At 43.8% G+C, this 27,883-nt stretch overlaps 1 pseudogene; it reads left to right on the top strand.

The window, feature by feature from the left end:
• Positions 1 to 560: 560 nt before the first annotated feature.
• LOC119339600 overlaps positions 561 to 27,883 on the top strand; it is a 47,736-nt pseudogene continuing 20,413 nt past the window's right edge.

Below are 27,883 nucleotides of genomic sequence, written 5' to 3'. Positions count from 1 at the left end.
GAAGGGGAATGAAAGCAGAAACGGCACTAAACAACAGACATCTATCTCCTGTAGGATATATATCTCTTTCTCTTCTTTGTAAACGATATATCTTTCTCTCTCTCCATCTCCATTCAACCGAAAAATCCTAACTATAAATAGACTGGCACTAGACAACAGACTGGCTCTTCTTTGTAAACGATATATCTTTCTGTCTCTCCATCTCCATTCAACCGAAAAATCCGAACGTCTGCAGTGCACACACGACCGGGGAGCAGAGCGCCTTCCACCTCTGGAACGCTAGACTTCCACCCCCGTCTCCTCCTATAAATAGCCCCCTGCATCCTCCAGCCCTCTCACCACCGCGGTCCTTCTCCTCTCAAATCCACATTGTTCTGTTCTTCCTGTCGCGGGGAAGCCATTGTAGGAGGTGAAACAATCAGGGATCTAATCGAGGTTTTGGGTTGTGCTCTTGATTGTTGCGGGGTTTGTGTTGGTTATCCCCCGTTGTTTTCTAATTAGTGGTTTCTTGATGGCGTTTGCCTTGCCAGGTGGGAAGAATTTTGGAGAACATGGCGGCTATGGGTGGGGACGAAAGGCAGAGGATGGAGGCTCCGGCAGGGGACAAGTTCCCGGAGGGGCTGCGCATGCTTGCTGTGGACGACGACAGCGTCTGTCTCAAGGTACTGGAGGCCGTTCTGCGCTGCTGCAAATACAACCGTGAGTCTCTCCGCCCTAGTCCATTAGAATCGGAGCTAGGTGATCCTTTTTTCTTTCTGTGAGTAATCCTTGCTGCTGTACAGCAACGACCGTGACGGACGCGAAGACGGCGTTGAAGATGCTGAGGGCGGGGAAGGCGGAGTTTGACCTGGTGATCACCAACGTGCGCATGCCAGGCATGGACGGCTTCAAGCTCCTCGAGCTCATCCACCTTGAGATGGATCTGCCCGTCATCAGTACTCTCACTGCTCAACTTAAAATTTTTATTTTTCATTTTAACATGCATGAGCGTACTTTTACTACCCCGCAAAAAAAGAGAGCGTACTTTTACTCCTGAATTTTGGAGATCCAGGATATTAATTAATTAGTTTTGGAGAAAGTATACAATTGCACCGCACCCATTTGCTAGGTTGGCATGAAATATACAATTCGGAAAGTACCTATATTTTGTTCACATTATTAAAGGATTACTCGTCTTTTTTATGGGTAAAGGATTACTCTTCTTCAATCTCCTTGAGATTATTAGTCTTGAAAACTATTTACTCTTGAGAATAGCATATAAAGTAGGAGTGCCACTTTTAAGTAGATACATTGAGTAGGCTAATGATAATATCCACAATCTTGCAGATTTCTTGACTCTGATGTCTGAACTAGCACATAATTTTTAGTCAGAACTGTCACATGAAGTGCAACCACACGTACTTGTTTTTCCGAATTGTGAAAATAAAACCACTGGTAATGGTGCTTACCATATAAAAACTAATATTTGTGTGACCACTTAACATGCTTCGAACATTGTTTGGGCCGATAACTATTTCCTAGTGTGCTAGAGAAACTTCGTCAACTACCAATAATAGTACTTGGTTTTCAAGTTCACTAATAGTTAGACGTGATGATCTGATTTCCCTAGTTGGGACGTGTTGTGATGATGCCATGGACATTGTGCTATAGTTACTTTTTAGCCATTATTTCTGTTTATTTCTAATGAATGTGTGAAATTTGTCCCATTTAATTTGCTTTGAAACACCAAATTTGTCCTAGCCATGATATTGTTTGAAAATCATGTGTAATACATTTGCTTCCCCGATTGCATGGCACAATTGAAGAACATTTAAACTTTTTCTTCCTTTAAGCATTGGGGAAAACATCATGTCCAGTTCATAGATTTTTGTGAAGTTACAAATTCAAAAGCTAAGTTACGGGCCATATGTCATGCAGTGCTATCTGCGGATTGCGACAAGAAGGCTGTGATCAAGGGCATAACACATGGGGCATGCGACTATTTGTTGAAGCCAGTGTGCACCAACGAGCTAAAAAATATATGGCAACATGTTGAAAGGAGGAGAAATTTTGAAGCAAAAACACACATCAACAACAACAACAACAATGATGATGATGATAGAGTGCAGCCAAGGACTGCTGCCACGAGCAAGGACTCAGAGAATAAGGGCAACGAAGGATATGATTCTAGCGAGAACCAAGAGATCACACACGTATCCACCACCTGGAAGAAGCCAAGGGTGGTATGGACAATTGAGCTTCAGAACAAATTTCTAGAAGCTATTAACCAGATCGGACTAGAGAGTAAGACTTCATATTTGTTACCTCATTCGTTGATACAATTCTTATATTTCTGTGATTGTTTCCACTAAGAAATTTTATTACTTCTTTTTGTAGAGGCCGTTCCAAAAAAGATATTGGAACTAATGAATGTGGATTACCTCACCAGAGATAGTATCGCAAGTCATCTACAGGTTTATTTTTGAACATTATCCTTATATTCACTCGCTGTGTTCCTATTTTTTCCATTCTAACATTTTTTCATAGATAAGTTCAAGCTTTTATTTTGTGGGCAAAATATCAGTGTAAGCTTTAGTAATGCACCTAACATGAAGATATGTGTAATAACAATTAATTTTTGTCGCTATAGTGAGTCTTCTTATACCGTGGATGCTCTACACTTTTTTGTCGCTATAATTTTTGTCGCTATAATGAGTATTTTTGTCCCTATAATGGGTCTTCTTATACAATGGATTCCCAACACTTTTTGCTCCCACATGTCTATCCTTATTTTTTTTCCATGAGCGTGCTTCTCATACCTGGTTTATTTGTCTATCTTTTTAATTTCAGAAGTACAGGTTGTACTTGAGAAGAGTCAAATCAAATCCAGTTGGTGATGCCTCTGAAAGACATAACTCATCCTACAACAACATGAACAACCAGGGGAGTTTCATGCGTAACCATGAACATGAAAGATGGTGTATGTCATCTGGTCTTCTAAGTACAACCAATTGTTGTGCAATGGGTCACTTGGCTCAGCTGGCGAACACACATAGAAACTCGTGCACGGGGTCATTTGCCCATGATGGTAGAATGCACAAGTATGTCACACCAAAACTATCGGATGCGGGAAGATTCGCTGGCTCCATTGACCCTCCTTCCAACCTATACAACAACATACCCAATGACACAACTTTAGATGAATTTTCTTCAAATAGTTTTGGTGATTCCTATGCTGGCCGCATGCGTGGTAAGCTGGTGGAGACAAACAAAGGCAAGTTTCCAGACCCTTCATACAATTCTGCAACACATGCGACGTTGACTGGTGTTCTTCATAGAGGTATAATATCTCCCATCTCATCAAATGTGAACGTAGAGGTGCAAAAGGAAGTGGCAATGGTCATAAGAAATGCTACATCTATGGCAGGCTTCAATGAGCATATTGTTCCAAAAAATGCACCTAGCAACCAAAGCTTCGTAGGGATGTTGAATGCCTGTGGCAGTCGTCCAGTGTCATCATTTGAGATGGTTAAGGGAGGGAGCAGCAGTATGTCAGTAGATGGCTTGAGTGAGCAGATGGCACCATTCAACATAGCAAAAAACACAAGCTCAGTCGGAATGATGTTGAATGAAAACACCGCACCTGGCAATGGTAGAATCTCAATGACACATACATATATGGTTAATAGTGGAAGAACTATTTCTACACTTTCCAACCATCAGAAAGAAAATATCGTCGCAATGGCTGACAAGCTTGATGGCGGGGATGCAGTTAGCAATCACCCTATACAAGTGGGTACTATTGTTCAGCATGCACTTAATGATCAATTTAATGACATCAATGACTTCTCATGGGATGATTTTTTTCTCAACCCGCTGGATGCAGTAAGTACTTTTCTCGTTGGCTTTTATCTAGGCATTGGATATGAATTGTTGAGTTGGACATGTGTATTTAAATCAAAGTTTTCTTTCTCACTGTAGGATTTCACTATCGAGGATGATTTCATGGGTGGAGAAGATTAGTTTGTCTATTAGCCCAACCTATGCACGCGATGTTTTCTGCATGTGCGTTGGCCACTTGTATACTAATCATTTGTCTGTTCTTGCACATTGTATCATGAAATTGTGTGTACCTGTGTATTCTAGTTGGAAGCATGGTCTTGCTGGGTAATCTATTTTACATGAGCTTTAGATTTTAAGTTGGTGTTGTATTTTGAGATCCTAAATGATGTTCTATTATGTTATGTCAATTGTAGTTAGTTTAATTATCTATGTTACCACACGATGCATCTCTTTTCCAAGAGAACCTTGCAAACTAAAAAGCACGTTACCCTATCTATGAGAAGGGCCTTAGGACCCATGCTTCAGACACACCCGAATGAAAATGTATGATCGATTTGACTGATCATACTGTTTCAATGCACCAAAACAATTAGGTGAGAATTGAGATGAGGCCGGGTATTAATTTGAGATATCATCTCCAAGACCCTCTTTTGTATTACACAGATGATATCATCTGTAGCTCCAGCATCGGGAGAAAACAACAAAAACAAAACCAAGACCGGGCCACAAACAGATATGTTGACATTTGACAGTGGAATGAAAACAGAAATAGGAAGGTTCGTGGAGGTGAATGAAAACAGAAAAGGCACTAAACAACAGACATCTATCTCCTGTAGGATATATATTTCTTTCTCTTCTTTGTAAACGATATATCTTTCTTTCTCTCTCTTGTTTGTAATCAAGAGATGTAACGCATGCACAAGTATAAGAGTTTAGGGCACTACATTTTCACGTTACCATGCTAGTAGGTAGGGTAGGGATCTGACCGCTGAGACGATGAATGTACACTCTCTCTTTCCCTGGTCAAAGGAAGTAAGAAGCAAGAGCCTCTCCGTTGTAATTAAGATGATATATTTGTAGATATATTTGGGATGCATGTATTTGGTAGTCTAGGATTTGTATTCCGTCTCCTACCTTATCTCTAGGAGAGGCGTCTTGCCCTTCAAGTCTTGTACTCAATATATACTCGCCCTCGAGGCTCAATAATACATCCATCATATTCCGCCAATCCCTTCTTCCCCTTCTAACATGGTATCACCTAACCGATCCAAACCGTAGCCGCCCCCACCGCTTCTGCCCTGCGTGCCGCCCGCGGGGCGGTCGGCCGTCATGACTGCCGCCGGGGGCGCGCCGTCCGTACCTAGGGTTCGTCCGCCGGTCGTGTTGACCAGCTGCCCTAGGGACACTTTTTACATATCCTTTGATCCGGATTTTCTCTCTCGCCGGTCGTTTTGATCGGCGTTTTCTTTTTGGTTTTCCAATCTAAGATCGGTTTGCATCGCTCACCGCAGCCGTTGACCCCCGCGCACCTCTACTCCGATACCGGCGCGACCGACCGACTTCTCCTCCGACCCGGCGGCCACGTGCGTCGAGGCATCCCGTCACGGCCTGCCCCCGTCCGCACATCAGCTCACCCATCCACTACTAGGGAAAACCCTAGCAGTAGCGCTGGTTAGGCGCTACAGCTATTGCTTAGCAGTAACGCGTGCCCGCACGCGCTATTGCTAGGACAAATAGCTGAAGCGTTTGTTCACTCCCACACTACTGCTAATGTAACTAATGGAAGCGTGTTTTCTCTCCGTCGCTACTAGTATTCTTTTTTTATTTTTTATTTTTAGTGTATTTATGCGCCATCGTACAAATATTGGTACAATACCAGTTATGAGGTTTACATCATTATGTCCATAACAGTGTGTCAAATGAAGGTGGATTAGGTTCAAGTGGAGGCAATATGTGGTGCATGTCAAAAGTATACTACTAATCCAAACTTGATCTAGTTTGGACTAGTAGTACTTTCAATGTGCACCACATGTTGCCTGCACTTGAATCTAATCCGCCAGCACAAGCTATTTAATCATCATCATAGTCATTACCACCAACAGTATTTATTTAATCACCACTAACACTAGCTAATAATAATCATCATAGTCATTACCACCAACACTAGCTATTTTATCATCATAGTAATAGTGTAGCACATCATCATCTTCAAACTTATTTCTAGCTAGCTAATCACTCCTGCTACTCTCTCTTAGGTAAAATAACATAAAACATGTATAACTCTCCTCCTTGATCAAGTTGGAGCATGCAGATGAACCTGTCTCCTAATCGTGGGTAGCACATTTGTTTGCTGCCCCCTAGTACTTCTCTACGCTCCCCCATCACATATTTGGTCCAGTCTTGCACTATTAAGAATCCGTCACTAATCTTGAATGCACTAAAGTAATCTGTAGGATATCTTGGCCGTAAGCTAATAATACTCATGGTACCTTTAGTCTCGATCCCATAAGGCACAACATTCATCGGGAGTCCCTGTTGAAGAACATCGTATGGTAACATACTTAGCAATAAAGTTTAGCTTCAAAAATAATGTATGGAAAAGATGCACTGAGGACAAATAGTAAAAATCTTATCATCCTTCCTAGATAGATGTGACCGTAGTTCATTACGAACACTATTGGTCGCATGTTTTCAGTACTAACATTTCTAAATGCAGAAAGAAAATTTGTCTTGACAGTATCAAGATCCGCAAGCCATGAAACATAATGGCTGAGCTCCTTGCAGTTGAGTTCAGCCCCGGGACATTATACGGTCCTGTCTACCAAGCGCTAGACATGTTTGCTTGCACCGAAATAAGCTGACAATACAAATTAGTTGTCAACTACTTTTGAATAAACAATACCAAAGACATAAATATGGTTGAGAAACTTACATAATGGTATAACTGGAGGCGTTTGCACATCGACCCAAATGTCGGTACTACCTTCAATATCATCTTCTGGACGAATATCAAAGGTGATAACCATATCAGGCTCAAATCCATAAGTCTTGCATAATGCTCGCCATGTTTTGCATCCAAAATAGGTGTAGTCATCTGAATTGTATAATTTTACGTTGAAAATATAACCATGCTCGGTCTTCAAGTAAACTTTCTTTACCTCCATAGTACGACTGAAACCTATCTTATCCAATACAAAAACTCTTGCATGGCAGGGATACACTAGTAGAATAGTAAAAATAAATAAATTATAAGTTGAAGCAAATGAAGCATATGTCATGCTTAATTACGAAAAAAAACTTGCCGTTGTGACTTATTGTATCCACTTCGAAGTTCTCGTCCAGCTTGATGCTGAAGCGCCTATCATCATCTAGGAAGATTCCGTCGCACAGGCCGCGCTCATCTTCGTAGTATTTGTAAGTACCGAAATCCTTTTCGTCGTCAGACATTTCCTATGTTCATAGTTGAAACATTAATTGAAAATCGATCGAAGACAACTACCAGGATACTCAACACAAAAATCAGGGGCACTCAATATTTCCTACATATTCTGGCACAAGTCATGCCAAAATTCACGAAAAAATCCGGCATGACCTTTGCTAAAATAGGACATATCGAGCGCCTGAAATTTGCTGGAACGAAAATGAATCAACACTCCGGCAAAACATAGGCCGCTCGGAGGTGTAACCTGCAAACATGACCGGCCACTTGGGCAAGCACATATCCTATTTGAGCAACATAAGATATACATTTCAAAATATCTTATAGGACTCAAATTAGCATGCATTCAATAAGCAAAAGTAAATCATCTCATGCGTCCGTACATCGTCGAATATTATCACTAATACATCCCGAATAGTGTCATACATATAACATCACTAATACAACTAAAACCCTAGCACACGACGGGTATCGGCGCGGGCGGTGGACACCCACAGAGAAGGAACCATCATGGGATCATAGCTTCAGTGAGATCCCTGGAGAACCTGCCAGGTATTGGAGAACCTGTGCTCCAACGCAAACAAGTAGCGACGGACGTGCGCGTCCTCCTCATTGACACGGTGACGCACCACCTCCGTGGGGTCCTCGAGCCTCTGGACCGTCACTGGCCCACGCGACCGCCACCAAAGAAGGTTCGGGTCAACGACAGGCTGGCTCCTCACCAACCTGCGCCCCCCGGTAGGTAGCGCCTCCCAGTACCACCCCGGCGGAGCCCAGTCCCGGACATGGCCCGTCTGGTCAAGCAGGTGTCGTCCTCCGCCGACTCGACGACGAGGATGCGGGATGGGCATCGTCCACGTCGATGCGGGAAAAATTTCTTTAACTAAAAAAATAGCAACAAGTTCTTACTAACTAGTTCTATTAATTCAATTAGTTCTTACTAAAAATAAACTTACTATAAATAAAAATAAACTAGTACCTAATTAGTACCTAGTTCTTACTAACTAATTAGTACCTAGGAACTACTGCCCTAATTACCAAATAAGTATCCATTTTTTAACTAGGGTTCGTACTACCTAATTAAATAGGGTTAATACTAATTGTAATTAACTAACTAGCACTAAAAATAGCCTAGGGTTCATCCTAACTAGCACTAAATAGCTAGGGTTCATACTAAGCAGAGAAGAGGGATCGTAAGGGGAGAGTCCTTACAGAGGGCGGGGAGAGAGATGGGGTCGGGGGAGACAGCGGCACCGAGGCGCGGAGAGGACGGGTCGGGGGAGACGGCGGCGAGGCGGGCTCGAGGGAGACGGAGGCGAGGCGGTTCGAGGGAGACGGCGGCGGAGAGCGAGGGCAGGGGCTCCGGCAAGGTCGAGGTCTAGGAGGAGGAGGCACAGGCGCACGACGACATCGAGGGGCAGACTCCGCCGGAGAGTGACGGCAGGGCCTCCGGCGAGGGCGAGGGGAGGGGCTCCGGCGGAGGTGACGAGGGGGAGAAGAGAGAGTGGGAAATTTGGGGAGGAAGCAGAGGAGAGGGAATCAGGCCGCGCGGGGGGTTAGGTGAAAATAGCTTTAACAGTAGCATGCGGAGGCAAAACACGCTGCTGCTAAAATCCGTAGTAGTAGCTCTGTTTCTAGAAGGGCGCTACTACTATACCTAGCACGTCGGGAATGGTGTGGCAATTATAGTAGTAGCGCATTCTGCTCCTGCCGCGTTACTGCTAAGCGGGTAACAGTAGTGCCGTTTTAGCAGACGTGCTACTGCTAAGTAGCAGTAGCGCCTCATTTTAACAAGTGCTATTGGTAATATTCTGTGTATAAGGTTTTCCCTAGTAGTGATCGCCCATCGCCCTACGCCAGCCATCGCTGCCATGCTCCGACCGAGACTTCTTCATCATCCATCGCCTCCGCCGTGTCTGTGCGGCCACATCGCCGGCTGTGGCCCCGTCGCCGGTTACCACGGGCTCACTGGCTACGGCCCAGTCGCCGGCTGTGTCGGCCTTGCCGGCTACCTTGGACAGTCTGCGTCGGACTCGTTGGCTTCATCTTGGACTCGGCCGCCACCCCGCCTCCACCGAGCGGCGTCGCCGACCTCGTGCGCGATCGGTTTGATCACCCACCGTCCGACCCACTTGGCCCGTCGGTTGCACGCGCCTCCAAAGATCCCATGAAGATTGTCCCCGAGTACATTGCGTCCCTCCACCGATCAAGCATCGAACTGCTTCTGCGTCGCCTCGTCGTGCCGCAGCGTCTCCGCCCTATTGTTCTCCCCACCGCTGCATCGACCCGCGTGCTGCCGCTACGTCAACCATTCGGGACGTAGAGTCGCGGCCCGCAGTCTACTGCCGCCTCGAGGCCGTCCTATCCAGGTAGTCCCCTGTTGGAAATATGCCCTAGAGGCAATAATAAATTAGTTATTATTATATTTCCTTGTTCATGATAATCATTTATTATCCATGCTATAATTGTATTGACAGGAAACTCAGATACATGTGTGGATACATAGACAACACCATGTCCCTAGTAAGCCTCTAGTTGACTAGCTCGTTGATCAATAGATGGTTACGGTTTCCTAACCATGGACATTGGATGTCATTGATAACGGGATCACATCATTAGGATAATGATGTGATGGACAAGACCCAATCCTAAGCCTAGCATAGAGATCGTGTAGTTCGTATGCTAAAGCTTTTCTAATGTAAAGTATCTTTTCCTTAGACCATGAGATTGTGCAACTCCCGGATACCGTAGGACTGCTTTTGGTGTACCAAACGTCACAACGTAACTGGGTGGCTATAAAGGTGCACTACAGGTATCTCCGAAAGTGTCTGTTGGGTTGGCACGAATGGAGACTGGGATTTGTCACTCCGTGTAAACGGAGAGGTATCTCTGGGCCCACTCGGTAGGACATCATCATAATGTGCACAATGTGACCAAGGGGTTGATCACGGGATGATGTGTTACGGAACGAGTAAAGAGACTTGCCGGTAATGAGATTGAACAAGGTATCGGTATACCGACGATCGAATCTCGGGTAAGTACAATACCGTTAGACAAAGGGAATTGTATACGGGATCGATTGAGTCCTTGACATCGTGGTTCATCCGATGAGATCATCGTGGAACATGTTGGAGACAACATGGGTATCCAGATCCCGCTGTTGGTTATTGACCGGAGAACGTCTCGGTCATGTCTGCATGGTTCCCAAACCCGTAGGGTCTACACACTTAAGGTTCGATGACGCTAGGGTTATAAAGGAATTTTGTATGTGGTTACCGAATGTTGTTCGGAGTCCCGGATGAGATCCCACACGTCACGAGGAGTTCCGGAATGGTCCGGAGGTAAAGATTTATATATGGAAAGTTGTTGTTCGGGTTCCGAAAAAAGTTTGGGTTTTTTCGGTATTGTACCAGGAAGCTTCCAGAAGGTTCCGGAGGATTCCGCAGGGGTCCGGAGGTCCGGAAACTGTTCCACCACGTCCAATACAGTAGCATGGGCTGTAGGGGGGCGCCCTAGCCTTAATGGGCCAGGGGCACCAGTCCCCCCAAGGCCCATGCGCATGGGAAGGGGAAAACCCTAAGGGGGAGGGCCTCCACTTGACTTGGGAGGCACTCCTCCCCCCCTTGGCCGCTGCCCCCTCCTCAGATTGGATCTGAGGGGGCCGGCCCCCCTCTCCCTTGCCCCTATATATATGTGGGGGGTGGGAGGGCAGCCGCACCACATGTTCTGGCGCAGCCCTCCCCCTCTCCCAAGTACTCCTCCTCTCCCGCGGTGCTTGGCGAAGCCCTGCAGGATTGCCACGCTCCTCCATCACCACCACGACGTTGGGCTGCTGCTGGATGGAGTCTTCCTCAACCTCTCCCTCTCTCCTTGCTGGATCAAGGCATGGGATACGTCACCGGGCTGTACGTGTGTTGAACGCGGAGGTGCCGTCCGTTCGGCACTAGGATCTCCGGTGATTTGGATCACGACGAGTACGACTCCTTCAACCCCGTTCACTTGAACGCTTCCGCTTAGCGATCTACAAGGGTATGTAGATGCACTCTCCTTCCCCTCGTTTCTGGTTTCTCCATAGATAGATCTTGGTGACACGTAGGAAAATTTTGAATTTCTGCTACGTTCCCCAACAGTGGCATCATGAGCTAGGTCTATTGCGTAGATTCTTTGCACGAGTAGAACACAAAGTAGTTGTGGGCGGTGATTTTGTTCAATATGCTTACCATTACTAGTCCAATCTTGTTTCGACGGTATTGTGGGATGAAGTGGCCCGGACCGACCTTACACGTACTCTTACGTGAGACAGGTTCCACCGACTGACATGCACTTGGTGCATAAGGTGGCTAGCGGGTGCCAGTCTCTCCCACTTTAGTCGAAACGGATTCGATGAAAAGGATCCTTATGAAGGGTAAATAGCAATTGGCATATCATGTTGTGGTTTTGTGTAGGTAAGAAACGTTCTTGCTAGAAACCCATAGCAGCCACGTAAAACATGCAAACAACAATTAGAGGACGTCTAACTTGTTTTTGCAGGGTATGCTATGTGATGTGATATGGCCAAAAAGAATGTGATGAATGATATGTGATGTATGAGATTGATCATGTTCTTGTAATAGGAATCACGACTTGCATGTCGATGAGTATGACAACCGGCAGGAGCCATAGGAGTTGTCTTTATTTATTGTATGACCTACGTGTCATTGAACAACGCCATGTAATTACTTTACTTTATTTCTAACCGGTAGCCATAGTAGTAGAAGTAATAAGTTGGCGAGACAACTTCATGGAGACACGATGATGAAGATCATGATGATGGAGATCATGGTGTCATGCCGGTGACGACGATGATCATGGAGCCCCGAAGATGGAGATCAAAAGGAGCAATATGATATTGGCCATATCATGTCACAATTTGATTGCATGTGATGTTTATCATGTTTATACATCTTATTTGCTTAGAACGATGGTAGTAAATAAGATGATCCCTCATTAAAATTTCAAGAAAGTGTTCCCCCCAACTGTGCACCGTTGCGAAAGCTCGTCGTTTCGAAGCACCACGTGATGATCGGGTGTGATAGATTCTTACGTTCACATACAACGGGTGTAAGCCAGATTTACACACGCGAAACACTTAGGTTAACTTGACGAGCCTAGCATGTACATACATGGCCTCGGAACACAAGAGACCGAAAGGTCGAGCATGAGTCGTATGGAGGATACGATCAACATGAAGATGTTCACCGATGATGACCAGTCCCTCTCACGTGATGATCAGACACGGCCTAGTTGACTCGGATCATGTAATCACTTAGATGACTAGAGGGATGTCTATCTGAGTGGGAGTTCATAAGATGAACTTAATTATCCTGCAAATTATGTCATAAGCTCGCGCTTTAGTTCTACTGTTTAGATATGTTCCTAGAGAAAATATAGTTGAAAGTTGATAGTAGCGATTATGCGATCAGTAGAAAGCTTATGTCCTTAATGCACCGCTCAGTGTGCAGAACCCCAAACGTCGTCTTTGGATGTTGCGAACATCGGATATACACGTTTTGATAACTACGTGATAGTTCAGTTAAACGGTTTAGAGTTGAGGCACCAAAGACGTTTTTCGAAACATCACGGAACATATGAGATGTTTCAAGGGCTGAAATTGGGATTTCAGGATCGTGCCCACGTCAAGAGGTATAAGACCTCCGACGATTTTCTTAACCTGCAAACTAAGGGAGAAAAGCACAATCATTGAGCTTGTGCTCAGATTGTCTGAGCGTAACAATCACTTGAATCGAGTGGGAGTTGGTCTTCCAGATGAGATAGTGATGTTTCTCCAAAGTCATTGCCACCAAGCTGCTAGAGCTTCATGATGAACTATAACATATCAGGGATAGATATGATGATCCTTGAGGTATTCGCGATGTTTGACACCGCGAAAGTAGAAATCAAGAAGGAGCATCAATTGTTGATGGTTGGTGAAACCACTAGTTTCAAGAAGGGCAAGGGCAAGAAGGGATACTTCATGAAACGGCAAATCAGATGCTGCTCTAGTGAAGAAACCCGAGGTTGAACCCAAACCCGAGACTAAGTGCTTCTGTAATAAGGGGAACAACCACTAGAGCAGAATTACCCTAGATACTTGGTAGATGAGAAGGCTGGCAAGGTCGATAGAAGTATATTGGATATACATTAAGTTATTGTGTACTTTACTAGTACTCCTAGTAGCACCAGGGTATTAAATACCCGTTCGGTTGCTAAGTGTTAGTAACTCGAAATAAAAGAGCTACGGAATAAACGGAGACTAGCTAAAGGTGAGCTGACGATATGAGTTGGAAGTGTTTCCAAGTTTGATGTGATCAAACATCGCACGCTCCCTCTACCATCAAGATTAGTATTAAACCTGAATAATTGTCATTTGGTGTTTGCGTTGAGCATAGACATGATTGGATTATGTCTATCGCAATACGGTTATTCATTTAAGGAGAATAATGGTTACTCTATTTATTTGAATAATACCTTCAATGGTCTTGCACCTAAAAGAATGGTTTATTGAATCTTGATCGTAGTGATACACATTTTCATGCCAAAAGATATAAGATAGTAATGATAGTACCACTTACTTGTGGCACTGCCATGTAAGTCATATTGGTATAAAACGCATGAAGAAGCTCCATGTTGATGGATCTTTGGACTGACTCGTTTTGAAAAGATTGAGACATGCGAACCATGTCTATTGGTGTATACACATGAAGAAACTCCATGTAGATGGATCGTTTGGACTCACTTGATTTTGAATCACTTGAGACATGCAAATCATACCACGTGGGCAAGATGACTGAAAGCCTCGTTTTCAGTAAAATGGAACAAGAAAGAAACTTGTTGGAAGTAACACATTTTGATGTGTGCAGTCCAATGAGTGCTAAGGCATGCAGTGAATATCGTTATGTTCTTACTTCATAGATGATTCGAGTAGATGTTGAGTATATTTACTTGATGAAACACAAGTCTGAATTATTGAATGGTTCAAGTAATTTCAGAGTGAAGTTGAAGATCATTGTGACAAGAGGATAAAATGTCTATGATATGATCATAGAGATGAGTATCTGAGTTACGAGTTTGGCACGCAATTAAGACATTGTGGAAATTGTTTCACAATTAATACCGCCTGGAACACCATAGTGTGATGGTGTGTCCGAACATCATAGTTGCACCCTATTGGATATGGTGCGTACCATGATGTCTCTTGTTGAATTACCACTATCGTTCATGGGTTAGGCATTAGAGACAACCACACTCACTTTAATAGGGCACCACGTAATTCCGTTGAGATGACACCGTTTGAACTATGGTTTGGAGAAACCTAAGTTGTCGTTTCTTAAAAGTTTGGGGCTGCGACACTTATGTGAAAAAGTTTCAGGTTGATAAGCTCGAACCCAAAGCGGATAAAATGCATCTTCATAGGACACCCAAAACAGTTGGGTATACCTCCTAATTCAGATCCGAAAGCAATAGGGATTGTTTCTTGAATCGGGTCCTTTCTCGAGGAAAGGTTTGTCTCGAAAATTGAGTGGGAGGATGGTGGAGACTTGATGAGGTTATTGAACCGTCACTTCAGCAAGTATGTAGCAGGGCACAGGAAGTTGTTCCTGTGGCGCCTACACCAATTGAAGTAGAAGCTTATGATAGTGATCATGAAGTTTTTGGATCAAGTCACTACCATACCTCGTAGGGTGACAAGGATGCGTACTACTTTAGAGTGGTACAGTAATCCTGTCTTGAAGGTCATGTTGCTAGACAACAATGAACCTACGAGCTATGGAGAAGCGATGGTGGGCCCAAATTCCGACAAATGGTTAGAAGCCATGAAATCCGAGATAGGATCCATGTATCAGAACAAAGCATGGACTTTGGTGGACTTGCCCAATGATCGGCAAGCCATTGAGATAAATGGATCTTTAAGAAGAAGACGGACGTGGATGGTAATGCCACCATCTATGAAGCTCGACTTGTGGCGAAGAGTTTTTCACAAGTTCAAGGAGTTGACTACGATGAGATTCATCCGTAGCGATGCTTAAAGTCCGTCGGAATCATGTTAGTACAAGCTGCATTTATGAAATCTGGCAGATGGATGTCAAAACAAGTTTCCTTACCAGGTTTCGTAAGGAAAGGTTGTATGCGATACAATCAGAAAGGTTTTGTCGATCCTAAGGATGCTAAAAGGTATGCTAGCTCTAGCGATCCTTCTAAGGACTGGAGTAAGCATCTCAGAGTTGGAACGTACGCTTTGATGAGATGATCAAAGATTTTGGATTTATACAAAGTTTATGAGAAACTTGTATTTCCAAAGAAGTGAGTGGGAGCACTATACAATTCTGATGAGTATATGTTGTCGACATGTTGATGGTCAGAAATGATGTAGAATTTTTTGTAAAGCATATAGGGTTATTTGAAAAGTGTTTTTCAATATAAAACCTGGATTAAGCTACTTGAACATTGAGCATCAAGATCTATGAGGATAGATCAAAAACGCTTAATGGTACTTTCAAATGAGCATATACCTTGACATGATCTTGAAGGTGTTCAAGATGGATCAGTCAAAGAAGGAGTTCTTGCCTGAGATGTAAGGTATGAAGTTAAGAGTTAAAGCTCGACCATGGCAGAAGAGAGAGAAAGGACGAATGTCGTCCCCTACGCTTCAGACGTAGGCTCTATAGTATGCTATGCTAAGTACCGCACCTGATGTGTGCCTTGCCACATGTCTGGCAAGAGGATACAAAGGTGATCAAGGAGTGGATCACCAGATAGCGGTCAAAATTATCCTTAGAGGAATAAGGATTTGTTTCTCGATTATGGAGGTGATAAAGAGTTCGACGTAAAGGGTTACGTCGATGCAAGCTTTAACACCTATCCGAATGACTCTGAGTAGCAAACAGGATATGTATAGTGGAACAACCATTTGGAATAGCTCCAAGTGGAGCGTGGAAGCAGCATTTACAATATGACATAGAGATTTGCGAAGTACATATGAATCTGAATGTTGCAGACCCGTTGACTAAAACCTCTCTCACAAGCAAAACATGATCAAACCCAGAACTCATTGAGTCTTAATCACATGGTGATGTGAACTAGTTTAGTGACACTAGTAAACTCTTTGGATGTTGGTCACATGGCGATGTGACCTGTGAGTGTTAATCACATGGCGATGTGAACTAGATTATTGACTCTAGTGCAAGTGGGAGACTGTTGGAAATATGCCCTAGAGGCAATAATAAATTAGTTATTATTATATTTCCTTGTTCATGATAATCGTTTATTATCCATGCTATAATTGTATTGACAGGAAACTCAGATACATGTGTGGATACATAGACAACACCATGTCCCTAGTAAGCCTCTAGTTGACTAGCTCGTTGATCAATAGATGGTTACGGTTTCCTGACCATGGACATTGGATGTCATTGATAACGGGATCACATCATTAGGAGAATGATGTGATGGACAAGACCCAATCCTAAGCCTAGCACAGAGATCATGTAGTTCGTATTCTAAAGCTTTTCTAATGTCAAGTATCTTTTCCTTAGACCATGAGATTGCGCAACTCCCGGATACCGTAGGAATGCTTTGGGTGTACCAAACGTCACAACGTAACTGCGTGGCTATAAAGGTTCACTACAGGTATCTCCGAAAGTGTCTGTTGGGTTGGCACGAATGGAGACTGGGATTTGTCACTCCGTGTAAACGAGAGGTATCTCTGGGCCCACTCGGTAGGACATCATCATAATGTGCACAATGTGACCAAGGGGTTGATCACGGGATGATGTGTTACAGAACGAGTAAAGAGACTTGCCGGTAACGAGATTGAACAAGGTATCGGTATACCGACGATCGAATCTCGGGTAAGTACAATACCGTTAGACAAAGGGAATTGTATACGGGATCGATTGAGTCCTTGACATCGTGGTTCATCTGATGGGATCATCGTGGAACATGTTGGAGCCAACATGGGTATCCAGATCCCGCTGTTGGTTATTGACCGGAGAACGTCTCAGTCATGTCTGCATGGTTCCCGAACCCGTAGGGTCTACACACTTAAGGTTCGATGACGCTAGGGTTATAAAGGAATTTTGTATGTGGTTACCGAATGTTGTTCGGAGTCCTGGATGAGATCCCGGACGTCACGAGGAGTTCCAGAATGGTCCGGAGGTAAAGATTTATATATGGAAAGTTGTTGTTCGGGTTCCGGAAAAAGTTCAGGTTTTTTCGGTATTGTACCGGGAAGCTTCCAGAAGGTTCCGGAGGATTCCGGAGGGGTTCGGAGGTCCGGAAATTGTTCCACCACGTCCAATACAGTAGCATTGGCTGTAGGGGGGCGCCCTAGCCTTAATGGGCGAGGGGCACCAGCCCCCCCAAGGCCCATGCGCATGGGAAGGGGAAAACCCTAAGGGGGAGGGCCTCCACTTGACTTGGGAGGCACTCCTCCCCCCCTTGGCCGCCGCCCACTCCTCAGATTGGATCTGAGGGGGCCGGCCCCCGTCTCCCTTGCCCCTATATATATGTGGGGGGTGGGAGGGCAGCCGCACCACATGTTCTGGCGCAGCCCTCCCCCTCTCCCAAGTACTCCTCTCCCGCGGTGCTTGGGGAAGCCCTGCAGGATTGCCACGCTCCTCCATCACCACCACGCCATTGTGCTGCTGCTGGATGGAGTCTTACTCAACCTCTCCCTCTCTCCTTGATGGATCAAGGCATGGGAGACGTCACCGGGTTGTACATGTGTTGAACGCGGAGGTGCCGTCCGTTCGGCACTAGGATCTCCGGTGATTTGGATCATGACGAGTACGACTCCTTCAACCCCGTTCACTTGAACGCTTCGGCTTAGCGATCTACAAGGGTATGTAGATGCACTCTCCTTCCCCTTGTTGCTGGTTTCTCCATAGATAGATCTTGGTGACACGTAGGAAAATTCTGAATTTCTGCTACGTTCCACAACATCCCCGTGGCTACACCGACCCTCGTGCTTCCTCTGTGTTGCCCCATCTGGCCATAGCGAGTGTGGCACGCGGTCTTAGCCGTTGCCCGAGACCGTTGACCGATTCCTGGATTATGGGGTCCTCGGGTGTCCGAGTTATGTAACATGGGCCGGACTGATGGGTCATGAAGATACAAGATAGAAAGCCTCCCCCCGTGTCCGGATGGGACTCTCCTTTGCGTGGATGGCAAGCTTGACGACCGGATGTGTGGTTTCCTTTCTCTATAAACCGACTCTGTACAACCCTACGCCCCTCCGGTGTGTATGTAAACCGGAGGGTTTAGTCCATAGAAATCATCATAACCATACAGGCTAGACATCTAGGGTTTAGCCATCACGATCTCGAGGTAGATCAACTCTTGTAACCCCTATACTCATCAAAGTCAATCAAGCTGGAAGTAGGGTATTAACTCCATCAAGAGGGCCCGAACCTGGGTAAATGATGACCCGCAAGTATAGGGGGTCAATTGTAGCTCTCTTTGATAAGTAAGAGTGTCGAACCCAACGAGGAGCAGAAGGAGATGACAAGTGGTTTTCAGCAAGGTAATATCTGCAAGTGCTGAAATTGTAAGTAGTGGAGTAGTTTGATAGCAAGCTAATTTGTAACGAGCAAGTAACGATAGTAGTAACAAATATGCAGCAAGGTAGCACAATCCTTTTGAGGCAAAGGACATGCCAAAAAAGTCTCTTATGATAAGCAAAGCGTTCTTGAGGGTACACGGGAATTTCATCTAGTCACTTTCATCATGTTGGTTCGATTTATGTTTGCTACTTTGATAATTTGATATGTGGGTGGACCGGTGCTTAGGTGCTGCTCTTACTTGAACAAACCTCCTACTTATGATTAACCCTCCCGCAAGCATCCGCCACTACGAGAAAAGTATTAAGAATAAATTCTAACGATAGCATTAAACTCTAGGATCCAATCGGTCCCTTACGGAATAGCGCATAAACTAGGGTTTAAGTTTCTGTCACTCTCGCAACCCACCATCTAATTGTTACTCCACAATGCATTCCCTTAGGCGCAAATATGGTGAAGTATCATGTAGTCGACATTCACATGACACCACTAAGGGAATCACAACATACATACTATCAAAATATCGAACACGTATCAAGTTCAAATGATTACTTGCAACATGATTTCTCCCGTGACCTCAAGAAAAAAAGTAACTACTCACAAATGATAAACATGCTCATGATCAGAGGGGTATTAAATAGCATATTGGATCTGAACATATAACCTTCCACCAAATAAACCATATAGTAATCAACTACAAGGTGTAATCAACACTACTAGTCACCCACAAGCACCAATCTATAGTTCCGGTAACAAGACTGAACACAAGAGATAAACTAGGGTTTGAGATGAGATGGTGCTGTTGAAGATGTTGATGGAGATTGCCCTCCCCAAGATGGGAGAGTTGTTGTTGTTGATGATGATGGTTTCCACCTCCGGGAGGGAAGTTCCCCCGGCGGAATCGCTCCGCCGGAGGGCAAAAGTGCTATGCCCAAGTTCAGCCTTGAGGCGGTGGTGATCCGTCCCAAAAGTCCTCTCCTTATTTTTTTTCTAGGTCAAAACAACCTATATACCAGAAGATGGGCACCAGAGGTGGTCCGAGGGGCCACAACCCCCAAGGGCGCGCCAGGGGACCCGCCCCCTGGCGCGCCCAGGTGGGTTATGCCCACCTGGTAGCCCCCTCTGGTAGTTATTTGCTCTAGTATTTATTATTTATTCCATAAAAATCTCCGTGAAGTTTCAGCTCATTTGGAGTTGTGTAGAATAGGTGGCCTGATGTAGCTTTTCCAGGTCCAGATTTCCAGCTGCCGGAATTCTCCCTCTTGGTGTGTACCTTGCAAATTATGAGAGAAAAGGCATTAGAATTACTCCAAAAAGCATTATTATGGATAAAAATATTATAAATAACAGTAAGAAAACATGATGCAAAATTGGCGTATCAACTCCCCAAGCTTAGACCTCGCTTGTCCTCAAGCGAAAAACGAAATCGAAAAACATGTCCACATGCTTTGAGAGAGAGGCGTCGATAAAAACAAAATACGGACATCGAAGCATCATGTTGATAATTATAACAGCAACAAAACTAAACATAGGACTTTTATCATAGAACTTTTATCATACACTTCTCATGAATAAGTAATAGTTTGTCACACAATCGAAGTATAAAGCAAAAGCTCTATTAGAAACCAACAAACTATGTTCTCAGTCAACTTTTGCAAATACAATTCATCATCTTTTTAGGAAGGGTCACGCATCGGAGCCTTTCGGCAAGTCCATATACTTAACCATCATATAGTCTTCCATGATTGCTAACACTCACCTCGTACCCATGGGCAAAACGTTTCAACCGGACACATAGCACTAGTAGAAAAAGGCCCATTTGTCCCGGTTCCAGAGGCCCATTTGTCCCAATTCTGGAACCGGGACTAAAGGGTCGGGACTAAAGCCCAATACCTTTAGTCAAGGTTCACCTACCAACCAGTACCAAAAAGCATCCACGCGTCAGCAGTTCAGGGGCTGGGTTTTTTGCTTTTTTTGAAGGGGGGGGGGGTTGGGGGTTTTGGGGATTTTGTAGGGTTAATTTAGGGGTTTCATATATTGTGTTAGCTAGCTAATAGAGAGAAGTGTCCTCTCTTATCTCTGTGCTTGGTCGACGCTACGTACTATAGGTATAGAGAGGACTCGACACGCTAGCTGGTAAGCAAATAAAGGAAACCATTAAGTACACAAGATCGTCATGAACATATACAGAGAGAAGTGATCGACCTCTCCGTCTCTGAGAGATTGGTCGAACAACAAGTTTTCGTATATCTATCCGACGCTACTGGCTACATATATACAATATAAGATCTCTTACAATTCCCTAACATCTAATGTCAAATTCCACATGGTATTCTCTGGCTTTATTTATGACGTGGTCAAGAAAGAATCCCGCCAATTCCTCTTGAATTGCTCGTGTGCGATCTTGTGGTAGGAGTTCATTCCGCATCTGCCACATCTAATTTGAAGAAGGGGGTCAATACATATATATGAATGAAAGTCAATAAAAATGATGGTAATAAAATAAAATTGTGAATATTATTGCTTACGCACTTCAAATTGTTTTTTAGAGTAGCCTCGCTTAGAGGTCGTCGCGTTGTAGATGAACTCGCAAACGTATTATCCACAGTAATCATTCCCGGGTTCCTGCCACAAGCACTTTACGAGAAATAGAGGTCAATCAAACTAATAATGAAGCATTATAAATGGTATTGATGAAAGTAGCTAGAATCAATGGGAGATGCGCGGAACTACATAGTAGTACTTACTTTCCGGTGTGTAAATCGGAGCTCCCTCGGCAGTCCCAGAGCTTCCGCGGTGAACTTTTTCCAAACCCTGCCAGACAAATAAAACAATTACTTGATATCAAGAAATGAACAAAGTTGCCGATATGGTGCGATAATGATCGATTGAACTTACTTCTCGAGCATTTTAGCCATGGCCGCATACTCCTCGGGATCTTTTCTTCTCGAGTCTAAGACGGATACTAGTCCATGCTCAAGCTTAATCTCTAGGAGAATAAAGTGGAAGCTGCGCATGCATGCACACTACTAGGGAAAAGCCTATACACAGAATCTTACCAGCAACGCGCTTCAAAATAAGGCGCTGCTGCTACTTAGCAGTAGCGAGCTCAAGCTTAACTCGCTGCTGAAATAAATATAGCAATAGCGTGCCCGCTCAAAGACGCGCTACTGATACAATTCCCACGAGGCCGCCGCGAGGCTAGTTCTAGCAGCAGAACATTATCATGAAGAGCGCTACTGCTACGTAGCATAGTAGGAGCGCATTTCACCAATAAGCGCTACTTCTAAGTTTACTACAAAAATTTAGTCCCACCTCGCTCCGTGAAGAGAGTTTCTACTACCTTAAATATGTTACTTCTCAAACTTTGACAAGCACTTGGTCTTCATTGAACTCTATGTGTAGAATTTGTGGCTGCAATATAAGTCTTCACCGGTTCCTAAACCGGTGAGGACTCATATTGACAAATCAGATTGTACACAAAAAGATCGTTGATGATCAATGTATTTTTGATACATTGAAGTCTATTTTTACATGCTGACACATAGCAGTAGCGCTTCTTTGTGAAATGCGCTGCTGCTAGGTAGTTTAGCAGTAGCGTCTTTCTCTATAGCGCGCTACTGCTAAGCCATTCCATCTCCCACCCCCCTCTCCTCTATCCGATCCACTCACACTCACACACTCACTGGATCCCCTCTCAACCACCCGCGCCGGTCCTCCCCCGTTGCCCCTCCTCCCTTTGCGCCGCCGTCACCTTCTCCTCCTTGCTGGACTCGGTACCGACCTCCTCCTCCGTCCTCCCTCCACTCGCCGCTGGCCGGCCCCTCCTCGCTCCGCCTTCCTCCTCCGTCCTCCCTCCACTGGCCGCCGGCCGGCCCCTCCTCGCTCCGCCTTCCTCCTCCGTCCTACTCTCTTCTCCCTCCTCGAGTCGCCCCTCCTTCTCCCTCCTCCCTGCTACATTTTGATTTAGTAGGCTAGTTCATATGCAACATTTTGATTTAGTTGATTTAGTAGGCTAGTTGATTTAGAGCATTTTGATTTAGTTGATTTAGTAGCCTAGTTGATTTAGTTGATTTAGTATGCACCATTTTATTGTTATTTTTTCTGTACATGGATAGGTAGATGCTTTTGTTTTTTTGTAATAAGTTACTTTTTGGCAAAATGTAGGTGGTACCTTGTCATCTAATATGTTACTAGATCTTAGGATTATAATTGTCCATCAAATTGCTTCTCGCGAAAGAAACAAAAATATCACATGCTACTGTTTTTCTTTCCTGTGAAGTGGATCGTTAATCCTTTGCTCATATTGCTTTAGGAAAAATGGCGCCACCACCACCACCACTATGTCGACTGTGCAAGTCAAGGTGGGCCAGCAACCTTGCAACTGGCAAGTTGTTCGACATCTACTTCCAGCTGAGTTTTCGTCATGGGGCGGTAAGAAATTAGATGAAATGTAATAACTATTTTATTTTTAGTGTTGGCATTACTGCATTGTGTCATTTTGCTTATTTTACACATATCGTCCCATGCAATGTGAGGTTGAATTTCAACAAGCTGGCAGGAGACACTGTGACATTTGAGGCTCCTGGGGGGCCGTACACTATGGAGGTCGAGAAAGGACGCAATATGTCACAGATTGGAGGAGATGGATAGGCCTGTTTTGTCGCCGGCATGCGTCTTACTGGTGGTGAGTTGATCAGCTTTTCCTTCAGAGCAGAAAGACCCAAGCTGGCTGTCATTTATCTCAACCTAGTGGAAGATGATGAAGATGACGAAGATGATGAAGATAATGATGACCTACTTGATGAAGATGATGAGGACCCACTTCATGAAGCCATCGTAGCTCAAAGAACAAGGCTGAGCGAGGAGGAGGTGTCCAACCCGAGGGACATAATTCCGCCATGTGCTGACTTTGTCGGGGTGCCATTCGTGACCCAGCTGATAAATACCATGGTTGATCAACATGATATGGTATGTTATACTTACAAATGCAAATTATCCGATGAAATACTTAGTGTACAGTCCAATGATATGGTATGTTGTGTGGAATCTAGTCGATGATATGTTTTAGTGTAAAGTTCGATCACATGATTATTAGTGTAGAATCTAAGGAACAATTAATAGTGTAGATAATCCATATGTACTTATTTGCAAGGCTATTTATTAATTGATATGTTTTTCTTATTCAGAAATTGGCAAAGAGCATATCTGTGAGTTATGGCATCGAGCCTGATGAAGAAGGCTCAGCTGGACTATGCCTTACTGCAAGGGGCTCCGTCACAACCTGTACTTACCGCGTGGACACGGACGGTCGCACATACTTAAATTCGGTTGGGTGGAAGAAATTCCTGGATGGCAAGAATCTTCGTGTTGGATAGGCCATCCTAATTACTATCAGGAACACCAACCGCCCAGGCTTAAGGATGATGATTGTCTTCGATATCATCTAGAACTACATATGTGTGTGTGTGGCTATATCATCTAGAACTACATATGATGATCGTCGTCGATATCATCTAGAACTACATATGATGATTGCCGTCGATATGACCTTGTACTGCTTGAAGATGCATGTTGACTATGCATGAAATTGTTATCTAGTACTCCCTTCATTCAAACCACGACGAGTAATTTGGAACGAAGGGAGTACTACCCAGTACTTATAATGATTTATGAATCTGATATCTAGTAGCAGTACCTAGTATCTAGTATCTGAAAGGGAAAGGGGTATGGGGGAAAATGATGAAAGATATAGCAGTAGCGAGGGACTCCGAAATCGCTACAACTAACTAATAGTAGCGCGTTCAGCAAAATCGCTGCTTATATCATCAATAGTAGTAGCGCGGGTACGGCCCGCACACTACTACTATAAGTTAGATGTAGCGCCTTATTAGTAGCGCGGCCACCCGCGCTGCTCCTAGCCTCAAAACCCACGGTACTACTAGGGTTTTCTCTAGTAGTGGAATAACTCATCAATTACATTACTATAACCTCGAGTAATATGGGAAACCGAATATGCACAAGACAGTAACACTCACTCGAAGTTGTAAGGAAAGAATATTTTCTCTTTGTTTTGATTTTGAAGCAACGATCGTAGCAAGTTGGCCTCGGTTTGTGTGGCATCATATTTAACCGTCCATTCATCTATGAGATTTGTGTTAATGAACCCAATATCATATATTTGTGCTTTTCTGCATTTGAGGATCTTCAATCTGCATAATATAGTGAGAATAATTATATATACATGCAACGAAAGAGATGAGCTATATATAGAGACCTAATTATAGAAGTAGTACTTACAGATAGTAGCAATTGATGATTGTTCTATCGATGGCCTTTTGATTGAAAAGCTGGAAGAACTCCTCAAATGGAACAGACAGCAGATCAATTACAACGAGGTCGTGCTCCTCTTTAACTCTCACCATCAAAGCATCCTTCTCAGACTCGCTGTAGGTTTTCATGTACCACTCATGGAATCTTCGCATCATCGTTGTTAGAGGAGGATGACTAGGTTTGACGAGAGGCTTCCCGTACCGGTATTTGAATTCGTCCACCTCCATTGTATCAAAATGTGCATCGTCGGGCAGGCAATCTGTAGGATTGGTAACGGGCACCATCCCCGAATGATTAGGGACGATATCGCTAGACACCTTGAGTGGGGGGCACGATTGGTTCGCTTGTTCGCCGAGCTGGGGAATTTTTTCCCACTTCTTCATTTTGCTAACCTTTGATCATTGCAATTACTTCCCGACCGCTCCACTTCAATATATGTCCTTTCAATAATGCGCTCATAGTTGGTTTGCGGCGGAGACGGTGGTGGTCGCTTCAGGGCATCGATAGTGCGCTCAACTTTCATGGAACCTATCTTCTCCTCCAAAGGTGGATGTTTCATAGCTCTTCATGCTTCGAAGAAGTCTCTCTCTTGGGCTTCACAGATCTCCATGTTTTCCTCCACGGTCCTCTCATATGGTAACTTCTCTAGAGGCTTGCACTACTAGGGAAAAGCCTAGCAGCAGCGCAGGTTTTAGGGCTATCAGTAGCGCGAGCTGGAGCGCTACTGGTATGGCGCTACGGTTAAAGGTTAGTAGTAGCGTGCCTCAACCCACGCTACTGCTATATCGACCTAGTAGTAGCGCTTTCCCCGAGGAGTGCTACTGGTAATTAGTAGTAGCGCTTCTCCCTGCCCGCGCTACTACTATTATTTCGTATTTTATTTCTTTTTTATTTCATATTGTATTCATACACCTTTACACAAGTTTTCATACAACAGGAATTTAGAGATTGTTTTTACATCATAATGAGTTATTACATCACGGGGTGAAAGAGCCGTAGACTAGTTTCAAGTGGATGTCCATCCACTTGAAACTAATCCGCGGTTCTTTCACCCAATGATATAATAAATATCATCATCATCATCATATCATTAACAACTTATCATCATAAAACATCATTGTCATATAACACCTCCTCAAGATCATCGTTTTCATCAATGAGACATCACATAGCAAATTGGTCACTAGTCGTAATCACAACTACTCCTCATCATCAACTCCATAAACAATGATCTTCTCATTAAAATGCATCTTGGTCTGGTACTTCCAGTTTTCTAGCCGAAATATAAGACATAATGAGAACTATATAACCTAATTAAGCAAAAGAACCCTTGATGCATCATAGAGCAAAGCAAGCATACCTCAAAATTAACTTAAAATTAATGATTTGTACGTCTTGACACTTTTTGCAGTTCTTGCTTAAATTACAGATACTAGGATATCATTCCTCTATAATATTGAGACTGAATAATCTAATGATGACCCTCCTAGTGTATATCACATAGAGTTCCTTGTTTTATTCTAGAATTTGTTGGTAATGTCATGAAATTCATTCGAGGTATTGTGTCGTTTCGGCACATCAAGATTTCTTCCTTGTATACATTTATGTCTACAATTGTGTGAATTCATTGACTATGAGAGAATAATTTTTAAGCAAATAAATATATAAACACTCACTTTCTTTGGTGTAAATTTCCTATACAAAGTAAGACGATTTGTGTCAAAGGGATGTATTCAAGACCAAAACTTTTGGAATTAGACCATTGGATCAACAGAGAAGTCAAATTTAGGTATACAAATCCCCTATTACCATTTACATTTACAATCAAATAAACCTACCTAATCATTGTTTTTTCACATGGTAGTCTATCTCTATCTATCTCGTGTACCTCGAGTCTTGTAACCAATCATTGTCATCTCTATTGTATGGATAAATAAATATAAGACCATGTAGCCCCTATGAGGGTGGATAATCTTTGACCAATCGATGTCATGATTCTTAAAATGGAACTTGAACTACCCTCTTCCTAGATTCAAAGCAATGGCATCATCTATTTCCTCCATCCATGCTATCCTCAACAAACAAATATCGTACAACTCACTAGGGAAGAATATATGTTGGAGCGCAAGTTGTGCTCTAGAGTACGTGACTCACAACTCACAGGTTATCGATGGATATTGCCTGGTACTATGCAAGATTATTGAGACAACAATCAACAAGCAAAGGAGTGGATCACTAGTTCAGCCTATGCAGTTGGCTTAGTACTATAGGTCCTAGGACATATCCTCATTTCACTCTTAAATAACGTATTTCTTGGAAATATACCCTAGAGGCAATAATAAATTTTATGGTTGATCAGCAATCGCTTCTAGAGTATGACATTGAGAGGAAAATCTAGTTCCATGTGTGGAAAGATAAACACTAAGTAGTTCCTTAATGTCGCCTCTAAGACTAGCTCATGTGTTGTGTGATAATCTTGTTTTCCTGATCATAGGGCATTGTTAAAGTAACAAGGATGATGGTAACAATGGGAAAGTATTGTTCCTAGAACAAGGGTGTTGGACAGCCCCAGCAAAATGTTATACTTTGATATTAGATCATCACTTTGTTAATCCTATAAAGGATGCTGGAGTACATTTGCACCATCCGGTTCACTCTGGCCTCCCACAGTTGACTCCCTCGGGCTCTCCAC

Source organism: Triticum dicoccoides, chromosome 7B (assembly GCF_002162155.2).
Source record: "Triticum dicoccoides isolate Atlit2015 ecotype Zavitan chromosome 7B, WEW_v2.0, whole genome shotgun sequence".
Lineage (NCBI taxonomy): Eukaryota > Viridiplantae > Streptophyta > Magnoliopsida > Poales > Poaceae > Triticum > Triticum dicoccoides.
The sequence above is the reverse complement of the archived record's forward strand: the minus strand, read 5'-3'. Positions and strand labels throughout refer to the sequence as shown.